Here is a 25,346-nt window from a genome sequence, read left to right as displayed (position 1 = left end):
TTTCTTTTTTTCCAATGACATTTGATCTCGTGCCAGTTTGTGTCTTAGAGTCTCAGCAGGATGTTTTGTTCTTCCTTACTTGGAAGTCTTAGGGATGGTCATAGCTCTAAGGCCACTGTCCTGCTGTCAGAGAAGCAGGGATCCCCTGGTGGAAGGCAGTATAGGGAACTGGGAGCAGGCATTGTTTGCTTATCCCCGCTGGTCCAAAAAGGAAGGAAAAAGAGTGATGCTCGTAACCTGCAGCTGAACCCCAGGTGCTTCTCCCCTTGCCGGTGAAGCCCTGCAGTGGGTGCTCCTTGATCTTTATCTGCCTCCCCCGAGCAGCTCTATGGTGGGAAAAGCCAGTTGAGGTTGGTGGATTCTCCATCAGTTGTGGCAGTGGCTTTGAGCCGGGAGGCTCTCTTGAGGGCTGCTAGCTTTCCAAAACCTCTTCTTAACTTGTGAATGTGGAGTAAAACTACCTGCCACGCCAGGGAGCAACAAGTGATCATCTGATCCATTTGGGACCCCATGGCTCGGGGTCAGCCCCTTGCTGAGCTGCTGCTGTTCCTCCCTGAGTGCGTTGCTGCCCCTGCACTTACCCGGCAGTCTCTGCCAATATGTTGCTTATTGAATTATCTGTTTGGTTTGTCTCTCCCCATGGCCGCAGGCTGTGTCACAGGCTGCAGAGGCAGGAAGAGGACAAGACGGATTGCTTCCTCAAGGAGTGCACGGTGGACCCCGCTCTCCGAGAACGCCTTTCCCTTCTCTCCCGCACCTTCCGGAACCAGAGGGCAAAGGTGCAAGGAGACTCCATGCTTTTCTCCGATGATGTCTTCACCATTGAGCCGATGGTAAGCTGTAGCTGAGAACCTCCCTTCCTCCTCCTCCTGCTCCTCCCTGAATGAGGTCACTTGGCAGATCCCTGCATCAGCTGCCTTGACGTGCCGAGAGAAAATGTCAGGTTTCTAGCGAGGCTGGGAGAGCTTGTTACAAAAACCACTTCTGAACTGCGGGCTCCTGACAGGCAGCGAGAGCCTGCCTAAAGCTGAGCTACTGCAAGGGCTATAAATAAGTGTTCTTAGAGTGCTCAGAGGTATTGATTATTATATGTAAGGGCACACCTGACGCATACTGTATGGGGAGTAACAAAGGATATTAGAGCATTGTCAGTTCACATATTGACCTGAAGAATGAAATGGTCCTGTGTGGAAAGGAGGCCAAATTCAGCCCAAGTTTAGTCATGGAAACACCAATCCCTTTGTATAAGCTGGACTTACACCATGTCGGAATCTCCCTTCCAATGGCATCTGTGAGCCTGGACACAAGACTGGCAGGTTTTTTTTGAGTTGTATGGCACATAGGTACAGAAAAATCTTTGCTTTTCTGTTTCTGCAAGCAAAACCCCATGTCCTTCAATCAACCAGAGCTCTGATTCTGAGTATTTGCATGGTCTGAGACGAAGAATGCCTGCTGCCTGAGCAGTGCAAAATCCCTTCTCATCTTGGAGTGAACCCTAGAATAAGCCCAACCTCTTCTTTTTTTAAAATAGGTGAAACTAATTTTTTTTTTTAACCAAGGAAGGGGATCGTGTTCTCTTCTTGGTTACTCCTTTAGCCCATCGAAGGCTGAGAGCCAGCAATGTCAGCACAACTGCAGTTTCACACCACTGTAGCTGACAGCAGCATGGTGTGACCAAGAGATAGTGTCAGAGCAGTAGGATTATTGTAGAGTGGGAGCTGATGAGCTGAGCCTGAAGGGCATCGTGCGATGCATTAGAGTTGATTTTGGAGTGTGTCCCAGGGCTCCTGCTTTGTTACAGTTGGAGTATGACTCCAGAACTAGCTCAACCCCCCCTTGAGCTCCTGAAGTGCATTAAGGTGAGGTCCGGAAGTCTGGCTGCCCACAGTACTGTGTGCTGGTACTCCATGTAATGATGTACAGACATGAAGTGTAGCCAGGTCCCTTTTCCTTAGACTGGCTGGTACCTCTGAAGAAATCCTGCTTGATTTGCTGGAGTTTGGTTGCCAGTTGGGTTGCTTCGTTGTAGCCCTAATTTAACAAAATGCCTCTCCGGGGTGCCAGTAAAGGTAAGGGACTTGGGACAGTTTTTTGCAGCTGCTTCCAGACTCTTTTATAAATTTTGTTGGCAAGTGTTGCTTGCTCCTTGCTCTTCACTGATGCTCTAAATATAGGCTACAGGACTGTGGTTGAAAACAAGACATGTAACGTTTAAAGATAAATGGTTTGCCGTCCGCTTCTGTTTTAGGAGGGAGATGTCTGGCCAAATTCTTCGGCTGAAATCAAGGTGATCTTTAAACCCCGAGAAGCCAGAGTGTATCAACAAGCGGTCTACTGTGAAATCTCAGGTACAGCTCCTTTCTCCTGCTTCTGTTACCCATGGTGAAGGTGAGGCACAAATAGTCTTCCAGCCCCCTCGGTTCTTATGTAGTTGCTGGGAAGGGTGGGTGGTCAGCAGGTCAGGGCTGGCACATGCCCGCTGTCCCTACGGTTTCCAGGTGATCTCCTGTCCAAGGCCAGCCCTCGCGATGCCTGGCTACAAGCTTGGATCACTGATCCCAGACCAACCAAGGCAGTGAAGGGATAAGCTTTCATGCCATGGGTTTGCCAGCATTTGCTCTGCTGCAAGGTGCCTGGAAAGGCCAAAGAATGACACAGCAGAACAGCTTTCGTGGACGAGCACTAAGCCCCTATAGACCGTATACTTCCAAGATGAATCTTTATTACACGGATGCATCATCAGACACCTGAGGCAGCAGGAGCTGAGTTACAAATGTGCTCCCAGATCCTGGATCACCTCCCACTCCCCAGATGCTGTCAGACCTCAGGTGACTGAGCCCCGCTGAGTGCGGGGTGTCTGCGAAAAGACCACTTCTGGCCAGCCTGTGCTTCTCTCCCTGTGTGGGAATTGTCACCTCGTGGCTCGGCGTCTATGGTGCATACGGGTAGCGTTGCACAGGCCTTGCTGTACTGAGCAGGGTGAACGTCCTCCCTGGGAATCGGAATCCGAGCAGTCCGCTAGACAAGCTTTATGCCCATCCTGTCTTACGGAAGTGCTGTCAAGTCTTCTTCTGGGAGCGGTTACTGTTGATGTGCGTATGGCCGTTAGCAGGGAGCTTCGCCTTGCTTGGGCTCGTACTTCTCGGCTCCTGTGCTGTTGTCTCTGATTGCATCAGTATAGATGGCAGATTTTTATCTTCAGTTCTGTTTTGTGAGCTTTGTGCCTTCACTGAATGGATTTCAAAGCTCATCTAAGTGTGTGGGAAGAAATTCAGAGATCGTGTTTTAAACTCAGCATCCTGTTTTCAGGGTGCAAACTGATCACTAAATTAGAAACCAGCCCAAGGGCATATGTCCTGAGGGAGGAGAAGGGTCCTGTATCTTCTCCCTGGAGCATCTAGAGCTGGTCCCATCCATCGCGGAGTCAGGGACTAGCATTGAGGCAGGCTGGAAAATCCAGGGCAACAGAGGGAATTACTGTACTGAAACGGCAATCTCTCCCCAGGCCGAGAGGCCAGGCTGCCCCTGCGCATCAAAGGTGAAGGCATAGGGCCCCGGCTCTGCTTCAACTTTGACCAGCTGGACATCGGGAAGGTTTTCATTGGATCAGCCCACAGCTATGAGGTGAGCAGGAGGGGTTTGCAGGGGTTGGGCTGGATCCTCACGGCTCCCGGGGCAACGCTGAGCCTCGTGGACCTGCGGGATTCCTGGCAACTGAGGCAGTTGTGAGCAGGGAATATTTGACATACTAGTCAAGTTTGGGGGGTTTCACAGAATCTGGATACTTTTGGTGGGGTCTGAAAGGTATATATGTTTAGGAAGCCCTAGTCCCTGCTTTTTGGCAACGTCCATTTGAGATCAGCTGGGAGGCTTCATGCAAAAAAACCCCCCTTGACACATGAAAGCAGCACTGGGTCAAAAAGACTTTTGTTTCAGCCCTAGATGCAAAGCACCTTTGTACTCTGGCTCTTAAAAAGCAGCTGGAACAAAGTTACTGTGTTTGAACTCAAGTCCCTTGCAAAGAGTTTTCAGTTAAGTGCATCCTACCGATTCCTGGGAGTCAGAGGAAAGCCATCCAGCCTCCTGGCTCCGAGCTGTCCCTAGGAAAGAAATTGGGAGTGCTTCCCCTCGCTGACGAGCCCCTCACCACGCTTCGGGCTTGGTGCACCTCTGGCTCTATGAAGAGCGAAGCATTTCTGGAAATGAAGCAAAGGCACTTTCTATATATTTGCCTCCCCCCAATGGTGTCAAGTCTTCTGCAAAAAAAAAGATAGAGCAAGTGAAAGAGGTAGAAGACGAGGCAATACATCATGCCAGACACTTTCAAAACCTTGACTGTGGCAGGGAAGGACAGATTAAGGTGTTTTCTTACAGAAATATTGTGTGCTCTGTGCATTTTTAATGCTGATACTTTATTGATTCTCTCTCTATCAATTTATGATTTTCATTACTTGAGAAAATGTGATGAAGTAGAGGATGCTGTTAGTGCTTTCCTAAGCAGCTAGACTGGAGGTAAACCTCAGCTCAGCGTCGGATCCCTAAGTGCAATTTGTAACGAAGGTGTAAAACACACAAGAGGTGAGAGTAGTGTTCAAGTGACCATTGTGGAGTTTGAATACATGCATATTTTCAGCAGCAGCTGCAAAGTTGAAAAACAAAGGCTGTTTCTATGCTTCTGTCTCAGTTTTTCTGACAGGTTTTGCAAGGACAAAAATTAGGGAAAAGAAATTCAAAGCAGATAGCTAAGTCCATGGAAATGGCAGGATTTCACCCTGCAGCAGTCAGAAACTACAGCTTTGCTTTGGGTAGGTTTGTTGGTGATGGACAGCGTGCTGGTACTCACAGGCAGATGTGGGCATTTCTCGCCCAACATGAAAAGAGCTGAATTTCAACAAACGCTGCGGGATTGTGTTACTTGTTCGAGGCAGTAGATCTCTCGAGCATTCAACAAAATATGGCTTGGTTCTAAATTTGCAGTTTATTCTAATAATGGTAAAATCTTAGATGGTGGCTGTGTATATTTAGGAAAGAGAAATTCTTTGGAATAGATGGAGCTGCTATGCACCTCACGCTCATTCTTTCCTGACATGTCTGTTGGAGCAAAGACTAAGAAAGTATCACCTTAAAGAAGAAAGAAGAGAAACCTAACTTCTATACTGTAGCAGAGTTGGGGAGTGCTTCTGAAGTTGGTTATAGTGCTGGCCTGAGGGGTCTTCTACATGCAATAAACTTGTTGGCTGCAATGGAAGCTGCCCATGTTCTGCCCTTGGCAGGACCAGGCTCATCAGGAGCAGAAGCAGTTGTGTGATGACCCACTAGTAACCGCCCTTCGTTGCTCTTAGGGACAGGTCTGAATCAACTCGCTGATGCTGAGCAGGTCCTCTGCACTGCAAGTCAGAGTGGACTGCTCTGTATCAGTAGAATAAACCCAGCGTGACTCTGTTTAGATGAAGTTATCACTGCTTTGCATGTAAAAACCCAAAGGCAGAACTTGTCCTGTTGCATATTCTTTGGCTTCTGCCAAGCAGCAGCACACGGCATCTTCTGTCTTTTTACAGATGTTACTTGTTTAATGGGAAAGCAAGTCAGCCTTGTGTAAGAAAGGAAGATTCCTTATGTATTTCCATTTCGCTTTCTTGCTGCTGCAGGCGGTCCTGTTTAACAAAGGAGCCATCGATGCTTTCTTCCAGTTGGTCCCTCCAGCTACAGCTCTGGGCTCCTGCTTCACCTTTCTGCCCCGGGAGGGCACCATTTTGCCAGACGGGCTCCAGGTGATCCGGATCTCCTTCAGTTCCACCATGCTGGGGCAGTTCACAGAAGAATTCAAGTTCAGTGTGAATGGATCCCCTGAGCCTGTGACCTTGACTATCAGGTGAGAAGAATTATAGGAGCTTGGTGGACACATCTGTAGCTCTGTCTGGGTAATCAGCTCCCCCCTACCTCATTTTATGATGGAGCAGAGAAAAAAGGGGTTGTCTAAGGTCTTTGTCTTGGCTCAGATCCTAGCACCCCCCCACTAAGAGCCAAGACTTTTTCACCTTGACTCCAGTTTGAACCTTGCAGTTGCAGCAGCCAAGAAAGTGTAATTGTCTGCGAGAGGAAATCATAGAATGGTTTGTGTTGGAAGGGACCTTTAAAGGTCATCTAGTCCAACCCCCCTGCAGTGAGCAGGGACATCTTCAAGTAGACCAGGTTGTTCAGAGCCCCATCCAGCCTGACCTTGAATGTTTCCATCTACCACCTCTCTGGGCAACCTGTGCCAGTGCCTCACCACCCTCATTGTAAAATATTTCTTCCTTCTATCTAGTCTAAATCTACCCTCTTTCAGTTTAAAGCTATTACCCCTTGTCCTATCGCTACAGGCCCTGCTAAAAAGTCTGTCCCCGTCTTTCTTATAAGCCCCCTTTAAGTATTGAAAGGCCACAAGAAGGTCTCCCCGGAGCCTTCTCTTCTCCAGGCTGACCAACCCCAACTCTCTCAGCCTTTCCTCATAGGAGAGGTGTTGCATCGCTCTGATAGTTTTCGTGTCCCTCCTCTGGACCTGCCTCAACAGGTCCGTGTCTTTCCTGTGCTGAGGACTCCAGAGCTGGACCCAGTACTGCAGGTGGGGTCTCACCAGAGCCGAGTAGAGGGGCAGAATCACCTCCCTTGAGCTGCTGGCCACCTGTGACCATGCCTCCTCTGCTCTCAATACGCAGTTTAACTTTCCAAGTCTTGGGTTCCTCTGGGAAGCAGCTTTGCCTTCATGGTTGAGCCAGGGTGGCTCTGTGACTTTCCAGGACACTGTTTGCCCAGAATTTGGCAGCAGCAGATTCCTTTTGTGACCCTTTGACATCTCTGTGTGAGGACCGTGGGGCTTTAAGTGACTACCCGTGCTGGAAAAAAGTTTGACTGGAGGCCGTACGGGAAAGGTGTGGAGATGCCTGCTGCCCTGTCCCGGTACCCAGGAGCTGAAGTGACTCCTTGCTACAGGTAGCTCATTCCCCCTTGGGCCATGGCAGACAGTGTGATGGTATCAGCTTTGGGCAGTAGATGGTCTGGGATGTCCCCCTGAACACCCAGCAGGGCCAAGAGGGCTTTGGAGAGGGGCCAGCCTGGGTGATTCTGCAGCCAGAAGCAGTGTTTTTAAAATCCTCTGTTAACATTCCATACAAAATGGGTAGCAGCAGCCTCAACATCATCTCTCATGCTAATGCGTTGGGACAAGCTGTCCTCCCGGCTCTTGTGCAGTGAGTGCTACGGTTCCTCCTTTCTGCAGCCAGAAACGTGCTGATGCAGGAGACAGGAAGCTCTGCAGCAAGTACTGTCACAAGGACTTGGGCATCATCCCCTGGGCTGGTGCCATTGCAAAAGATAATCCTGACCGAGCAAGAGGGGAGAAGGGGGAAAAAAAAAGCTGATGAAAGGAGAGGCAAAGCTCATTTCTCAGGACCACAGCAGCATGCAAACTTGTCCCAGCAAGTCTTAACCACGAGCTGCTGGGATCATGTGGTGTAGGCAGGGAAGCTGATGCTGGGTGCTCTGGAGCGTTGGGGCTGGCTGAAGTGGTCCTTTTTTCCCCACTGGTGCCCTGGCTGCCAGTGCCCAGCATGTCCTCCCCTTCTCTGTGGCCGCTCTGCCCTGTTCTGCCAGCACGGCCCTGAGCTCGGTGCAGACCTTATGTCTCAGTGAAAGAGGATTGGTGGTCCTTTTTTATTTATTTCTTCCCCATCCTTGTATTCCTCCTTTCTAGGTGGTGGCTCCTATGCAGCCCATCTGAGGGTACCCCAGCATGCCCACCTGCTCCGGTACAGCTGTCCCTCAGCAGTAATTCCCATTGCAGTCCACTCTGCTCTGAGATGTCATCTGCCTCCTTGATTTCTGCCTTGCCTTAGTTTCAAGGATCCCTATCCAGTCCTTATCTCTCATTCTCCAGCCCCGCAGCTCAAGCTGTTTGTTTTCAAGGCCTTTGAGATGTCCACCCACCAGGTCAAGCTGAGCCTCCCTTGTCGGGAAGTTTTAAGCACTGGATTTAGTCCTCCATGGAGAAAAACTCCCAGCTCTTTTGAATGGAGGCGAGCTGGCTGGTGGGAGACTGGGCTGCAAAGGAAGGAAGGAATGGGGATGAGTGTTGAAGCAGTTCCTCTCCCACCTTGTGTTATCCTTCGTGCTCTGCAAGGACCCTGATCTCCCTTCACAAGTGCATTATTTAATGCTACTGTAAAACGCGGTAGTTGCCAAAACCACTGCCTTTTCCCCCATTTTTTTGCGAGCTGTACTGTTATGAGCTGTGGTGCACAGGGCTCTGGTTGGCTCCTTGCTCGAGCCTTCTGGGCAGTTATTCAGGTTTAACTTACCTGAGCCCAGATACGGCGCACTCAGCAGAAATGGCAGTCATTTCTCCGCTTGCCTGGCAAGGCTCCTCCTTGGCAGTTTCCCAGTGTGATCCCCAGTCATGGTTGGTTTGGAGGTAGTTTTCCATCGTCTCGTGGCAAGTGCTGTGGCGGAAAGCATGCCTGCTCCCTTTGCTGCGTCCAAAGCAAGGTGTTAGGGCTTGGGCAGTTAGGTCTGGTTATGTGAGGTCCTTGGAGAGGGAACTTCATCATCATCATCAGGGATTTGCTCCCTGACTTAGTCTCAGGAACTGCTTCAGCTCCAAGAATCGAGAATTAGTATTGGATTGAAACTCCTGAAAGTCAGTTTTTGAGTGCTTTTTAACTATGCAATCAGAAGATGCCCAAACCATAGGTGATTCTTCTTGGGAAGGAACCCAACCTTACAAGGTCCTGAATGCTTGTTTTTTTGGTGTTTAGAAAGGGATGCTGGAAATGGGACACCACGGATGAACGCAGGTCCCTCCTGCGGGATGCATGAGTCTGGTCATGTGCCAAACAGAGTCAGTGGCAGTCCTGTGACTAAAACTAGAAGGCAGCGTTCACTGTGGTCCTTGATTTTTAACTAAGAGGCAGAGCTGGCATTGATTTGCATCAGCCATGAAATAAATTAATGGCTGTTGTGCAGCTCCAAGTGCTGATTTCAGGGGATTTTGGTGAGTTTTGGAGTTTGGAGCCTGGCTACTGAATTTAAGGACAGGTGAGGAGGTGTGGTGGGTTCAGGACACCCGTGTTCGGTGGTTGGAGACGTGTGTTGCTCCTGGATGTGTCAGCTGGTGCACTGATGACAAGCTGATCCTTTTCCCCAAGATTCAGCTGTCCGCTGTGTAGAACTGTTGTTGCTCTTGCGTCAGTGGGTGTCTGGGCTCTCCTCTGGCTTCATGCCTCAAAATCCTGCATGCCTAATGATTGCATGGATCAAGATGCTCTGAGGACTAGATGTTCATATACTCCATGGAAACACCAGTTCCAGCAAAGAAATACCAAAGGAGAGAACCTGCAGCTGGCAAAGCTAGTACAATGGGTCCACTTTTGCGTGGAGACCTCTGTGTCATCACGTTACAGATGGGGAAACTGAGGCACGGAGCCATCACTAGTTCAGGGTCCTTCATCAGGCCAGCAGCAACTTGGGGGCATACCCTGCCTGACATGGTGCCCTAAGGCACATCAGGAGCTATCAGCTGCTGACCACTTTGCTTTGGCTGTCTCCTGTCCACATGGATGCTGTGCTGAGCAGAAAGGCGACGGGTTGATTTGAAACCCGCTGTGGTTCTGAGACCAGCTTTTATCCCTCCGAGCAGTAACAAAAGCTGAACACTTTGCATTTCTCTTTAACCAAGCCAATGCCTCCTCTGCCTGTCTTTGTCCTCACAGGGGCTGTGTCATCGGACCGACTTTTCATTTCAACGTACCTTCCCTCCGCTTTGGTGACGTCTCTTTTGGTGAGTGTTCCCTGGGCTTGGAGCATAGGTTGAGAGGTCTGTGCATCACCAAAACAGAGCACTTCGCATAAGAGCACGTCACTTGTGTTCCTCCGTAGCAGCCTTCGAGGTGTTAAAACCAGGGCTGCTGGTTGCTTAGGCAGTGTTGTGCCATCATGAGGTCAGATAGGACCAAAGGAACAGAAAGTCAGTGTTTTCTGGTGTCCCTCATAGTCTGTTCAGCCCCAAGCTCCCAATGCTTGGCAGCAGAATGGCTGTGAAAGTCCTTGTGCCAGAAGGTCCCAGGGGATGGGACTGCAGGAGAAGGGAGTTGAAGCCACATCCTAGCCTGTAGCTGCTCTGGGTGAATGTGCGTGTTGCAAGGGGAGGACACCATTTCCCCACCTGACCTTCAGTGTGAGATGTTGATTAGTGCTGTGAGGGCACCTCATTCTCACCTCCCAGGTAATATGCCCAAGCAATAGCTCGGCATCGGGCACTGATGTCCTCTGAGATCTGGGCTCCTTCTCCTTCCCTGCCAAAAGCCCAGGTCTGCTGATGGAGCCGGTGGCTGAGCGTCCAGAGCATCTCCATTAAAGTGCAGATTCTCGTTCTCCACCTCCGTCTCACAAAAGGCTTTTTACTGAGATGTTCTAAAGTTGAAATGTGAAATCAATGGTGATTGAAGGGCCATTATCATTCTGCACCCAGGATGCCTCTGTGTTTTCATGCTGCTCATGGACTTTCTAAGAAAACTCATTACCTTTCCTGAGCTGCTTCCTCCCCTCCCTACATCACCACTCTGCCATTTCTTTATTTCCTTTTGAAGAAATAAAACCAGAAATGCACCAGGCAGAAATATGGTTATGTAATAGGAGCTTCATCCTACTTAATCTGATTTCGTTAATAAGGCCTTTTGAGCTGAAGGCAGCTACTGTATTTTTGCTTCTTTTAGCTCTGCTGCTGACTGTTGTCTGCATCTGGAGACTTCGGTCTCCTTTGGGACTGTGAAGTCTGTGTTTGTCCTTTCTGTGTGTCTCCTGCCTCCCTGCTGGAGTAGTTGCTGGAGGTGGGCAGTGGTCACTGTCGATGGGCATGGATGAACTACCTGCTGTGTCTGCAGTTGGTTTTCCTCCCCATCTGTATTCAAGTAACGCTTGGTAAGCAGGCCATGGGAGATGTCTCCTTCTCACAGAGCTGGCCATCCAAGCCCGATGTCCACTCCAGAGCAGGTTGTGGGCTGATGTCCTGTCTCTGCAGCACATCCCCACCAGGTGTGGTTGTATCACTGCTTTTCCATTATGGAAAGCAAGTATCCAAGCTAAAGTGATGTAAACCCTTGCGGGCAGTAACCAAAGCCAGTGTGCGGCATGGATGTGATGTCCCTGTTTGTTAGGTAAGGTGAGACACGGTTCCTGCTAATTTCTAAGCAAGCATCAGGCTTGCCTCCTGTGAAGTGGGCTGCAGGTTGTCACGAGCTGAGTCTGATTGCCCCCAAACAGGAGATGCCTTGAGGATGCTGCCTAGAGAAACTGCATTAGAGTGCTTTGCATCGTGATGTAGTAGCCAATTGCATCCATCCTTTCTTTTACTGGAGCTTCTCCTCGATGACAATACACTGCTTTTATATATTGAAAACTGTGGGAGTGTTCGTGGAGTTAACAGGGAATGTTACGGACTGAATTTTCAGAAAAAATGGTCTGTCTGGATGTACGCTCATAAGCGAGTAATAACTGATGCTGGTTTTGGGGCATGTGAGAGCGCTCCTCAGGTAAAGAGAGACAAAATTCTGGTGTTCGGCATCGCTAAGAGTGGGCATTGCCAAGGAAGCAATCTCTGTGATCAGCATAAAAGAGAGCTTAAGTGACGATGAATTCCTTGCTTAGCTTCTCAACTAGCTGTGGTTCAGATTGAGAAGAGCTAAACTCCAGGCACAGTTTTATCCTAACAGGATATTCACACCAGGACTCAGGGGGATAACTGGGGTGTAAATTCATATTTGTGTCATTTCCTAGGCTTTCCTCGCACCTTGTCGTGTTGCCTCACTAACACCTCCTTGGTGCCCATGACCTTCAACCTTCGCATTCCTGGGGACGGCTCAGGAGAGCCCAGTGTTACCAGTTTTGTTCCTTTGTCGGACAACACTCACTCATACTGGAGAAGGGGAGCCCAAGGTCTTGTGAAGCCAACCGAATTTACCATCACGCCGTGCAGAGGGACCATCCGCTCCCAGGGGGTTGTGGATATCCAGGTATGGGAAGAGTCCGGCCATACGTGCTTCAGCAGGTGGAGCTGAAGCTTCACTGATGCATGAGAGGGCTTTAGTGCTGCCAGCATAACGCGAGTAAGCTATATGCATTAGTGTTAGGCTTTTGTTGGCTGGGTTACTCTGGGACGTTTCAGAAGGAGCACTGTTTTGTTTCCAGAATCCTAAGCGGAAGGTCTTGTACCGTATAGTCAGGTACAGAAGCCACTCCTGTGTTTTTGAGAGCTGCTTAGAGCGATCTCTTGGATTTAAAGTGGTCAGAGGAAGGATGAGGACAGAAGGTGGCTGTTAAAAAGAGAGATGTCATTGGATAAAGCAGTTTGCCTTTCTTCCCAGTCTAATTTCTCCTGTCCTGTTGAGCAGGAGGAGCTGTATTCACTGCAGCGATCCCCAAGGGGGACAGCAAAAGCTCTGGCAGCCGTGAACTGCACAGCATCTGCTGGGCCACGTTTTGCTCTCAGCTTCCCCCTGTAAAGCTGAACTCATTCTGTTCAAGTCAGCAGATGTCCTCTGGATTTATGCTATTCTAGTCGAGATTACAAACTGGTCCCTTAATTTTAATACAGTGGTGAGTAGAGCATTAGTCTAATTGTGCTTTAATTTAGCTTGCATATACCCTGATAACTGCACAGTGTATTTAACAGAGCAGATCTTGTCAGAAGACTTCTATTACTTGCAGAGCCTGCGCTCTGTACATGGACCATCAGAAGAATTAGGGCAAAATCCTCCCTTTCCTTACTGTGGAAGGAGAACCGGAGGACACCACACATGGACGATGGCTTTTGGGAGCGATGAAGTATTTGATGGTCTTCTCTTCCGCCAGGTCACCCTGTGTTCCAACACCGTGAAGAGATACGAGCTGGCACTGGTGGTGGACGTGGATGGTGTTGGCAAGGAGGTGTTGGCATTGCCTCTCACAGCCAGGTATCACCGCTTCCCTTGCAGCTCATCGTCTCTCCTCGTGCACCCCCCACCAGCACACTGCCTTGAACGCGGTTTTCTGGCTCCATCTCCAAATGAGAAGCGTTGCTTAATGAGCTAGTTCTACCCAGCTAGCTAGGAGAACAGCAGTGCTTTGGAAGCAGCCCACGTTGAGAAGCACCTGTGCTCAACGGACAGGCGTGGGGCTGAGCCTTTTTCTAAAGGGAACAGTAATTATATTCATGTTTGGCCTGGCTTTTGGTGCTTGAGGTGTAAGAAATTTCCAAAGGGCTGCCTCTCCTTCTTCCTGCAAGTGGTGGACTTGTGCTGGGTTGCAACCAAAATGCAACATTCATGTGGGACACAGTGATCAGCCTGCTGAAAGCTGGTGTCTGGTTCAGTTAACGAAGGCATGTGCAAATGGGGAAGGGGCTTGTGTCAGGACTGGTGAGGGGAAGTAGAGGCAAGATCTTAGGACGGGGAAAATAGTCCTTGATGTGGAAGGTGAGCTCAGGTTTCTCTGCTTTCCTCTGGTTCTTCTGAGACGTAATGTTCTCCGATTTAAGCCAAAAGCTGTTCTTGCTGCAGCCAGATTCGATGCTGTCGTGCTGCAGTGGGTGTCAGTTGAATTGCAAGAGGCAGAGTCTTCCAGTCAGTGCCTGGGCTGCAATTCCGTAAAAGAAGTGCAAATGGGAGCAGACAGTGTATGGACCCGTGAGGGTCAAGGAGCAAGGTGGCTACAGAAGTGGGGAAAGGGTGGCCAGCCACTGCGTGAGGCAGGTGGTGGCTTGTGCCCTCTGCTGCTGGGGTAAATGGCTGAGTTTTCAGGCAGGGCAAGAGAGGTATGGGAGAGGAGGGAGTAATTTTTACTGAGATTCTGGGGTCTTGTGTTCCCTGAGGCTTGGTGAGCCCTGGTCATGGGTGGGAAGGCTCCCCTGGAGCTCATGCCTTGCTGGGAGCGTCAGGAGGGTGCAAGGTGTCTTTGCAAGGCTCCTGGGGCAAAGGTGCCCATCAGACAGCTCTGGGACAGGGCACAGTGCTCTGCCTGGGCACTTGGCAGCCTCTACAATGCTGAGACTCAGGGTTTGCTCCTCCTTTAAGAGGTTGTTGTATAAAAAGAAATTAAAGGCAATTTATTGCTGTAGGGGTCTTAAACGTCCATTTGACAGTGACACGTGTTATGCGTCATTTCATGCTATTTGGGGAGTAAACAAATTCTACGTTCTCTCAGTATCTCCAATTCCCTTTTTGTCATCTCTTTGCCTAGATGCGTCGTTCCTCGGCTGCGAGTGCTCAACCCGGTCGTGACATTTGGACGGTGCTTTCTAAAGTACCCGTATCGGCAGATGCTGACCCTTGAGAACGACAGCAATCTCCCAGGCTGCTACGCAGTTCTTCCTCAGGTTTGGCATCGCATCCACCTCCTTTCCTCCAATGTTGTCAAGGGATATATTAGGAAAAAAGGAGTTTTGGAGAAGACCTTGCTGGTTTATATTCAAACCTAAAGGTTTGCTGAGAACAGGAACCTGCCTGAATAGAAACTTTAGAAAGCAGTTAAATAGGAACCTGCGTGAATATAAACTTTAGGAAGCAGTTCATAGTCTAGTCTTTGGGGTGCTTTCCCGTAGGAGAACTTAGAAGGTCATGAAAGGCTGCTGCAAGGAGGCTGCCAGCACAGGAGTGGGTGTTTGTGCCTGCAGCAGCTCTCGGACCCCCTCAGGATGCTAAGCCCATACTAGTCTTGCATCTGTTTTTGTGCCTTTCTCCTAGGGATTTTTAAAAATGTGTGTGAATTGTCATTGTGGCAGATGTCAAGGAGTTCAGAGTGACCTTTGAGGAAGCTTTAAAGTTGGTTTTGATTCTGTGCCTTATAGGAACACAAGAAGGATGCTCCTGTGTGGTACTCCAGCCCCACGCCATGCGGGATTATCCAGCCTCGCAGCTTGGTGGAGGTCCCGGTTACACTGGAAGCCCAGGTGACGGGAGAGCAGGACACAGTGGCTCGTGTTGCGGTGTTTGGGAGCGAAGGATCCCCGCTGGTGAGTGCTAGGGGAGATGTGTGCCTTTGCGCGACTCATCTTGGTGGGGCATAAAGTGTGCAGGGATTCTTCCTGGGAAAACATGAACTTGTAATATATGGCTGGTGTGGACAAGGAAAGAAGGGATCCGTGGCATAAGCAATGGCTCATGCCCAGAGAAGAGGAAGGATGGTATTCTCTTAGGTGGCAATCTAAGTGTCTGACACAGCATTTCATTATGGATATGTGAGATGGGATAACAAGCCCAGTCTAAAATGCAGCACGATCCCTGCCTCTCCTACTCTGCTGTATTATTAGATGAGCAGCAACCGCTGCTTCATTAGGACTTTTGCTCAGGAGCTCACAGGGACCTCCCTGAATCCTGCTAAAGCAAGCACGTAAGAAAACATGCTGAAGTGATGTTTTGTCCAAAGGTGGATTTAAGCTTTTCTGAAGTCAGGCCCATCATGTTTGAGAAATATCCATCAAATCTCTTTGCCAAAACTCCCAGCCAAAGACATGTGAGTCTCCACACCATCTGCATACACAACAGCAGCAGCGACAACAAAATGTAGTTGAGAGAACATTGTATGTAGTGTCCTGGCTTCATCTAGCTGAAATCTAGATGAAATTTAGTTACACTTTAAATGAAAATGATACTAACTTTTGAAGCAGCTGTTTTAAAATGTCTTGTCATCTGTCTGAGCATGAAGGAGGTTGTCAGAGGATTGCTGGGAACCTGAAGCTTTCTGTAACAGAAAGGAAGGCTGACATGTTGAAAGTAGTTGCGGGATTTAAACTTCCATTAAAAGGAATGGAAATGATGCTGCTAAATCCCCTGGATGCCACTGAACCTCTCAACCCAGGCCCTTGTGGGTGTGCAATGTAAAGCAGTCAACGGGAAGGCCAGGCAACGCAGGCTTTGCAGGGAAATGTGGTTTGACAAAAGAGTTGCTCGTAAATATAAGGCATGCTTCCCTTCAAAAGAAGGGTTTCCCCCCACTAGAATTTCTGTCTGTTATTCATATAATACCAGGAATACACACAAGCACAAATCAGAGGCAAGTAACTTGCATGATCTGTACTCTGAAGAGCCTGCTTTGCTTCTGACTTGTGCTGGTTGTCACAGGTGTCGCTTTGGGAGTGTTAACGAAGTTAGTCTCCAAGTGGGGCTGTGCAGCAGCAGAAGTCAGGGAGGGTGCTTTGGGGCAAGACTGAGCAGGAAAAGGGGTGGGAGCAGGCACAGGGTACAGGGAAGAGAGCTAACAGTGTGGAGAAGGTGTGAAAAAGCAAGTGTGGGAAACTGGGTTTCTTTACCCCCTGATACCGGGAGCTTGTGGCTTTCAGATGGGATGGCTCCAGATCCCACACGTGCTCCAGGCCTTCTGTTTCAGTCTTACCACACTGGAAATTTCAAACCACCCTAATTATCCCTCAGTCTAGGAGTGCCCTTAGAGCTGTCTAATCTTTTTAAACTTTCCCTGTTCTTCTTGGTCTTTCCTACCTGCTTCCTGGAGCAGAAGATCCATTTAGTGAGCGTTGGAGAAGGACCAGTTGTCTCCGTGCACCCGAGTAAAATAAATTTTGGCCGTATCCAAGTTTTACAAGATGCTTCCCAAACTCTCCGCCTCTGCAATCAGACTGTCATCCCTGCATCCTTCTGGGCAGAGATGGTAAGTATCTGTGGGGCTCTTTTCCAGCAAAAATGGTTCATAGCAGCCTGTGACTTGACCTTTCTATGCAACATTTCCATATCGCTCCCCGAGGGAGAAAGGGAGATATTCCATCACAACGTGGCAAGAGGAGCCTGGCTCTGGGGGCAGTTTTCTCTGGGGAACCCCTCAGTAAAATAGAAATTTGCGTAGATGTTTGAGCAGAAATGAGTCTGGATCACTTTTACAAGTTGTCCCTTTGTTTTGTGGAAGGTATTTAGCTCTGAGAGTCATGCTTTTGGAGCTCTAGGCGATGAAGGGAACCCTGTGGCCCTTTGCTCCTGAAAGAGCATGGGTTTCCCTGTGGTTTCCCTGTTCCCTCTGCATCTCCTTTGCCTCAACCTCCTGTTAACGATAGAGACTAGGGTGTGAGGTCTGTCCTCCAACTGCTGGTGGTGAGGTGAGTTTCACCCCTACTGGGGGTCACCCCAGCTGGGTTGTTGCCCAAAGATATGCTTGTAAGGGTGGTGTAGCGACGGAGTCTGTGGACTCCGTAGCGTTGCAGAGCATCTCTGGAGACTAGCTGCAGAAGAAGGTTATTTAATTCATGGAGGCTGCCTAGTGTGACAAGCTGCATAGCAGGAGGAGAGCTTGGCTGCTTCCCTGGCAGGGGGAGCGGGGCTGATGCAGGCGGGAAGGGCTCGGGTGCTGAGGCTGGGTGGGATGTGCTCCCCACTGGAGGGGGGATCGAGGCAGGAAAACAGGGTTTGGAGGGGGTTTGTGCTTCTCTGTGCTAGGTGGGTTGAAGTTCTGGGTCTGGTTAACCCAGGCTGAATTTCCCTCTTGCTGCTTTTGCAGCTTGTTCGCTCCAGTTTCTGTGCCCAGGAGCATCAACGTAACCTCAAAGTGGGGGATTCCCAGGGCAGCTTTCTTTGGCTCCACAAAGAAAATCTGCTTTCCATCTCTGCAGAGAGCAAGCCACCTCGGATGGGTGGTACTGGTGTATAAATGATGGGGTTTGCATGCTTGTACCCAAGACTGACCTGCCGAGCTCTGTTTAGGTCCTGCCATCGGGGTGTGATGCCTTCCCTCCCTCCCCTGGGCAGCTTGCAGTGAGCCCAGGGGGCTTGCAGGGGTATATCTGCCTCTCCATTGCCTCAGTGCCCTAACTTATGGGACTGGGCAATAAATCCCATCCTGCTTCCCTGCGATCTCTGCAAATACTGTGCTAATCAATAACTAGAATGGTAATATGAGGTGGTTCAGGGATGGTTTCTTTTCCTGCAGTAAAGATGGCCTCTGCTGTTCCATAGCCCCTCTGCTGACTCCCCAGCATGGAGTTACCCCATGGTGAGCGTCTTGGCTTCTCAGGATAGCTGCTGCTATCCTGGAGGTGTTCAAGGAGGCAGGTGCTGGGAACCTGCTGGATCAGGCGTTTCATCAAGGACTAATCAGGCTCTTCAAGACGGTGATGCTGAGCCTGCCTGATGGGAGCAGCGCTGCGGCAGGCGAGGTGTGCTCCAGCTCCTCCCTTGCCCCCAGCAGCTGCCTCCATTGGTGCTGTTGTGTTGCCTCGATTGAGGTTTTGCCCTTTGCTGCTGTCTTAGGCTGCCTGGCAGTTTATTGATGGGAAGAAGAGAGGACTGAATAATTTTGGAGATAAAATTTGAGATGTGGTCGGGTGTCAGGGTGACCTGCACGTGTACATCTGAGAGCAGAACTGGCTCCGGCTGTCCCTTAGCCTAGCTGGTGGGTGACTTGGGCATCCTTCATTCACTTCATTCACAGGTGCCCCTGAACCCAAGTCTTGTGTTCTCTAAGATGCCAAAGCTGCTGCTTTGATTTCCTGCTTGGAGATTGCTGCAGGACAGTGAGCTGTGATTTCCCTGTCTCCCGTTTGATGGCTAATCTCGAAACCGTGGCTCTTTGCAGTCAGGCATCTAGATCACGATTCCCCACTCGAAAGAAAGAGCTATTGATTGAAATTTTCACAGCAACATTACAGCACGCTGACTGGCAGCTCAACAAACTGAATGAGATTAGATTAAGGGGCAGCAACAGGGCAAATAAAAGGCTGGTGTCTTGTTCAGAACAGAAAAGGGAAATGCTGTAATGCAGATGGCCATGGTGGTGTCCTTAACCATCACGTGCAAATTGCTGTTCCTGTCAAGTCGAGCTTTCTTCTTGCTTTATGGGAGAAAAGAGCATTATCTGAGCAAGCAGAGATGTTTTTTGTGGATAACTTCACTCCGGGATAGCGACTTAAGGAATTACCTGGAGTACTCCTCATCGTGCACAGGCTTCCCCGTACCCCTCTTCTCTCCGTTGAATGAGTTGCGGGGAACAGCAGTGAGCATCTCTGCCACTAGAAGGAAGGAAATATAAAAACCTCCGAAGCAGTGCATTGCGATGGGGCTTTTAGGGTTTGTAGTGGAGTGTAGGGACTTCATACCCATGTCCTTGGTTGGCTTATCCCTGCTTGCCGGGGTAGCTGCAGGGCTGTGACCCTTGGGGCCAGCGTGTCATCCCCTGCTCATCCACTGAATCTTATGTCTGTCTGTACTTTTCCTTGTCAGATTGCTTTCCCAGCTGCCAGGCAGCCCCGTTAGAGCATCCTCTGGATCCCGCAAGGGGAGGATTTGCCTTTTTCGTGGTAAAAAAGACTGGAGGAGTAGGTCAACATGAAGGAGCTGCTGCAGCTTAGCTGGGGGCTGATGCGACCTGCTGAAAAAAGTGGCCGTTTCTCCTCCTTGCTGTCGCTGTCATCTTCTTTTCCTGTTTCCCTAAGTGTCTGGTTTTTGCTGTATTGACAAGTGCAAAAGAGTTGTATTGATTAATGGAAGCGTTTGCTTTCCCTGCAGAAAGGCAGAGAGAAAAAAGCATCTTTCTTTGATCATTTCCTACTTGTTTGTTGTCACTCTGTCTCCTCAGGCATCTTTTATTTGGCTACCAAGAATGACATGTCTCAGCATCACAGAAGGCAGCTGCGTATCACACCCGTGAGATCAGGAAGGAAAAGACAAGGCCTAGGGTGCAATTTTTGTTCATCAGCGGCAGCTTTCTTCTGCCTGCATAACCACCGCGCTGGGTGTGTTATGTGCTACCGCAGGGAGGCAAACGGTGTTTTCCTGGTGCCTTGTAATGAGGGAGGAGAGAAAAAAACTTTCTTGGGACTTCCCCTTCTAGTGACGGTGCTCTGTTTCCTGATTTTGGGGTCCAGTCTCCTTTGACGGGATCCTTGACCTCCCTAATCCAGAGCCCTGTGCTCCTGATGGAGCTCACTGCCACCTGGTTTTTCCAGCAGCGGTTGTCCAGCCAGATGTGTTGTCGTCTCTCCCCAGGAGAGCACCTGGGGAGCAGATCCCCTTCCACCTTCCCAGGGATGAGCTGCCGTCAGGTTCAACTGGAGCTGACGTTGCAGAAGAGACCAAGTTTTGTTTGTTTTCTAAAAAAAAAAAAAGCTGTAACTGTTTATCTTCTCACTGGGATTCAGTGGAGAAAATCAACTGATTTTGAGGCAGCATATAAAGGCTCTTGGTCAAACTCGGTGTAAGCAAGGAGAGAACACGCAGTTCCCATTCCCATACTTGCTTCTCTCCTCATTTAGTGCAGGATTTGTTTCATTTACTAATTTCATTGCTTATTATCTCAAGCTTTTGACGACATTCCCTTTGTGAAAGAAATGGTTGTACAGAGGGACAGCAAAACATGGAGATAAACTTAAAACCAGTGCCGATAAAGGGATGCTGCTTTAGTGATTCTGTTTCTTGTTCTGGCTGATGCGCGATTTTGTTATCTGAGCGAATTGTGCAGGCTGCGGGAGGGAAGGCTTCGCAGAGCCTGTCAGCATTGTTTGTAGCTCTCTCCAACTGCTCTCGCTGAAGTCGGAGCAGACTTGAATTGGCAAGAGGGTGGTTTTAAAATCTATTGTAAATTAAATTTATTTTTTTGTTTCCCGGAGCATCCGAATAATTAGGCAGCCTGTCAGTGTTTGCTCGTAGCGAGACGCAGGCAGTGCCGTGCCCTTCAAATGATACCTGCAATGCTGTTTAGAGAGGAGTGTTACATTAACTTTGCAGGGTATGGGCAGCATTGGCCCTGAATATGTGGTCTCTTCCAAGGTGAGCAGAGCTTTTGAAGATAAGATGCATAGGCTTAACTCTTTCCAGAGCTGTCCCACCAGAGCCTCGTGGTGCTCCGAAAGCTCACCTTTAGACTTAAACCATTGGTTTAGTTTTTAAAGGCTGTGTTTTGCTAATACAGCAGCACCGATTTGCTGATTTCCACCCAGCTTGGTCATGCCAGAGCTGGACCATGCCTGGAAACTCACGCCATCGGTCATGAACAGGGGTCAGGGCCAGGAGGGTCTGGTCTTGTGCTGGCGACCGGTTGTATGAAAAGCTGAGGAAGGTGGAAGGCCGTGTCCCTGCCAGGGTTGCACAGGCTTAGGTCCAGGGCATGTGGCTCTTAGGGGAGCAGAGGTTTGGAGGAGACCTTGGAAAAGGTGCCTGAAACCTGGCCACAGGGAAGAGGGGTTTTTTATCATGTCAGGTATCTTATATGAGTTCATGCCCTTTCAAAATTGCTGTATTTCAGTAATTGAAGAAGTTGTTGTTCTGCTCGTCTAGGGAAACTAAGCTCGTCGTATTGCGCTGCACCCGTTGGCCAACTGAATTAAAGAAGGGTAGAAGTCTTCAAGGCAATTATGTTCCTACAAGCAAGAGTGACTCAGCGGAGTGCTTTTCCCAAAGGAAAAGCGGGAGGAGTTTGGATACTAAATGTTGTGCTTGGCAGCAGGCGGCCAAGCCGTGCCCGAGTCCTGGCTGGCGAACCCCGATGTGCGGAGCGGTGGCACTGGTCTCCCCAGCTCAGTGGGGAGGGCAGATGGGGTCTGGAGGGGTGAGCTGTGGGCAGGGGCCAAAGGTGGAGACAGGCTTCGTTAGCTCCCTCACCAGTCTGCTATTAGCTGAACCAAGTGTGACAAATTAGGCTGCGTTGTCAGTGGCAGTGAGTGCCATGCTTTTGTTTTTATATATTTACTGGCTTTAAAGGCTCTGCCTCTTGCTTTCATAAAGCATCCCTTTGATGGTGCGCTGGGGCAGAGGCTAAACCAAGGTGGTCCCCGTGCTTTTGCCGAGGAGATGCTGGTGCTGAGGTGCCGGGAGGAGGCTGGTTGTTGGTGGGAGCACCTAGCCAGCCTCGCGCTCTGATCTCCACCTCGTGCTGGGGCTCGGGGTGCTTTTGTGCTGTTTTCTGCCACTGGCAGTTTGTGCGGATAAAGAGTAGCTTGGAAACGAAGAAGGTGGGGTCCCCCACCTCAGGACTGCGAAAACACCTGGGACAAGGCTCTCCGCACGACTGATGTAGGATGGGGTTTTATTTCTCCATCATGTGCAACCTCCGCGAGGAGCGATGGGTCAGCCTGACGTGGTGGGAACGCTCTCTCCCTAGAGCTATGGCTTGGTAAAGTACAGCTGCATTTTTAATACTGAGTTCTGCTTCCTCTTTCGCTTGTGCAAGGCCAGAATGACCAGACCCCTTTAATTAACTCGCTTTGAGTAGCTTCAAGAGAACGGAGTGTGGTGGCTCCTCAGTCGTCCCTTAGGGCAGCCAGCCATCCTTCCATCCATCCATCCATCCGTCTCTGAGATGCACGCTGGTGTCTGTTATCATCAAATTTTGGCAGCTCTTATTCACAATGGAAATCTGTCCTGGGAGAAGCTAATGATCTTAGCATTGAACTTCTTGATTAAGTGATTGTTCCCTACCCTTGCCTAGCACTCAGGGACTCTGATGTCCGATAGTGCAAGCTCCTACAGGGATAAAAATAGCCACTGACTTTGTCTATCCAGTGTGTACAGCTATTGCATCGTTTTCCAGAGCATTCAGGGAGAAGCAAGTAGCAGGGGTGTCATCAGAAGTTAGCTCTTGGTCTCCAAAGTGATGGAGTTCTTCAGCATGGCTCCACGAGATTTCCTGTCTCTGGGACACAGCTTGGCCGGGTGTAGGCAGGAGCTGACCTAGAAACCTGAGTGAATGTGGCCCGGCAGAGCCTTTTGGTCCCGGCAGGTCTCCTGTTCAGTGATGCACTGTGCTGCTCCTCGGACCCGCACCAAACGCTGACTGAAGGAATGAGGACGCGATGCAAATCACGCTCCTCCGGAGTGGGCTGTTGGCCTGGTAGGGCTTGGTGGGTCTGCGCTGGGTCACCCTGGGAAATTCAAAGTCTGGCTCCATTGAGACAGCCTATCGTTATTCCTCAGTAATAGTTTCTTGGGTACACTTTACTGCCCGGCTTGTTGCCAAGCTTTGATAAATGAGCTTTGTCAGATAGCCGACTTGCAGATTCACCTCTGGAGCAGAGCTATCAGGTCTCCTTTTCAAGCGAGCTACCCTGTGTCAGCATGAATCAGAGGAAAAGTTGTACATTACCATCAGTGAAGACTTAACACCCACTGGCTTGGCATGAACGTGTTGGCTGGGTAGCCCTTGGCTGATGGCAGCGCAGTGGATGCCTCTGAGGCTCCACTGAGGCTATGCATGGGATGCAGGGACAACAGCAGAGGGTTGGTGGGATCCTATGTGGTGAGTGAGGTCAGTCTTCTCTTGTCTACCTGCCTGGGGTTGTGTGCGTCACTGGCCTTTGGGATGAAAATAAATGTGGTGCTGATTTGATGGATTTTCAGTGACTGTAGTCTCTCTGGGTAAGCAGGTAGAGCTCTGCTGACAGGTTTTTGCTTTGTTTGCCATCTTCCAGTCTCGCTAGACACCCTGAGGTTCAGCCTGGTTTTCAAGCACTGCTTCCCCTCCGCAGGCAGGGAGTGTCGGGGGGTGCAGAAACCAAAATGATAATTAGCCAGACCTCAAAGGGAATATAAGAATATTCCCTAACAGAGTATGAGGTCCCAAACCAGAAGGCTGGAGAGTAAGGTTGCAGGTAATAATGGATGTGGAAGGTGTAGGAGGAGTGAAAAAAGCCTAGCCTGCGCTCCCTGGAGACGCAGAGCCCCGGGGTTTAACCTGTGCCAACTACCTTCCTCCACTCAAGGACAGGGAGCTGCTGGAGAGGGTACAGCAAAGGGCTATGATGATGATTAGGGGACTGGAACATCTTTCTTACGAGGACAGGCTGAGGGACTTGGGTCTTTTTAGTGTGGAGAAGAGAAGACTGAGGGGGATCTTATTAATGCTTCCAAATACTGAAGGGGTGGGTGCCAGGGGGATGGGGCGTCTTTTTTCAGCGGTGCCCAGTGACAGGACGAGAGGTAACGGGCACAAACTTGGTCATAGGAAGTTCCATCTCAACGTGAGGAGGAACTTCTTTACTTCGAGGGTGGCAGAGCACTGGAACAAGCTGCCCAGAGAGGTTGCGGAGTCTGGAGATATTCAAAGCTCACCTGGACGCATTCCTGTGCAACCTGCTCTGGGTGACCCTGCTCTGGTGGGGGGGTTGGACTGGGTGATCTCCAGAGGTCCCTTCCAACCCCTCTCATTCTGTGAGTCTGTGTTTCCACCCTTATCTTGCCTTTGTTTTAAGACTTTCTCTTGCAACTCTAGAGGATAAATGAAATGGAACTGAGTTTATTAGTTTTGCCAGCACCTGGAATAATTGTGATGCCTTTGGCATGCTCCATCCTGGGATGCAAGCATGCAGCCCTGACCCGCTCTCCGTGCAGGGCGCAGTCAGCCTGAGGACTTACTGTAGCTGGGGCGCCTACCCACGCTGCTGGGACCCTGAATGCTCAGCAAGTTATTGCTTCCCTGGCCTCCCGCTAGTCTTACCCTCGTTAGTAGACGTTGTTTTGGGGAGTTATTTAAAATGTTTTCCATGACTTTGAAGTGCTGCTTGGTTTTCTGATGCTCTTCTCCCTTGGGCTGTCTGGTGTCCTGTTAGAGCTCAGTGCCGCCAGCCTGACAGATGGAAACTCAAGCTGACTTCACCTGGATCAGGCACTGGGATCATGTCAGGCCTCCAAACTCATCATTGCTTTTCATTTAAAAAAAAAAAAAATAGAAAAAACCCTTTTCTCTTACAATACTGCGGTGTTTTGGGTGAGTAGTGCCTGTTGTCCCGAACACAGCACTGAACTGTGGAGTGCGTGTGCCACTAACGTTGTGGTGGACACTTTGAAGCCGTACATCTACATCCCAGTGCATTTCAGGCTGGCCAGGGAGCATTGCATGCGTTTCTCTTTGTCTGCTGCAAGCTTGCTCCCTGCGGACGTGGTTTTAAATGGAATTGGGGGTCCAGCGCCCTTATTGCCCCATCTGTAGAGGGAGGTCTGTGAGAGACCAGAGGAAGAGAATGTTTGGGAAGCCCGGGCCATGCCCACAGGGCATGTCTTGCCCTTTCTTTGGGCTTATTTCTTTACTGCCCTGCTGTAAACACTTACAGCTGAATGTTTCAAAGCGAAGGACAGTGGGACACTTCGCTGCAGCTGATGATCAGTGGGGCCCGAGTGCTTCAGTCCTTCAGGGGCTGTTGAGAAGCACTGCCGAACTCTTGGGAAAAAAGACTTTGGTGTTGGCGTTTTGATCAACTGGTTTTGCAGAGTTATTCTTCAGGCTCTCAGCAGTATCCCGCTGCCACGGTGGGATTTGAGCATTCCTGGCTTCCTCTGGCCTTGAGCCTTGATGCAAACCCGGCGACCGTGGTTGGGAAGGCAGGAGAGATAAAGTAGCTTCCCTTGGTGCGC

At 49.9% G+C, this 25,346-nt stretch overlaps 1 pseudogene; it reads left to right on the top strand.

Moving 5' to 3' along the window:
* The window catches only part of LOC132319253 (hydrocephalus-inducing protein homolog), a 113,158-nt pseudogene that overhangs the window by 21,682 nt on the left and 66,130 nt on the right, over positions 1-25,346 (top strand).

This window comes from Gavia stellata, chromosome 26 (assembly GCF_030936135.1).
Source record: "Gavia stellata isolate bGavSte3 chromosome 26, bGavSte3.hap2, whole genome shotgun sequence".
Classification (NCBI taxonomy): Eukaryota; Metazoa; Chordata; class Aves; order Gaviiformes; family Gaviidae; genus Gavia; species Gavia stellata.
The sequence above is the reverse complement of the archived record's forward strand: the minus strand, read 5'-3'. Positions and strand labels throughout refer to the sequence as shown.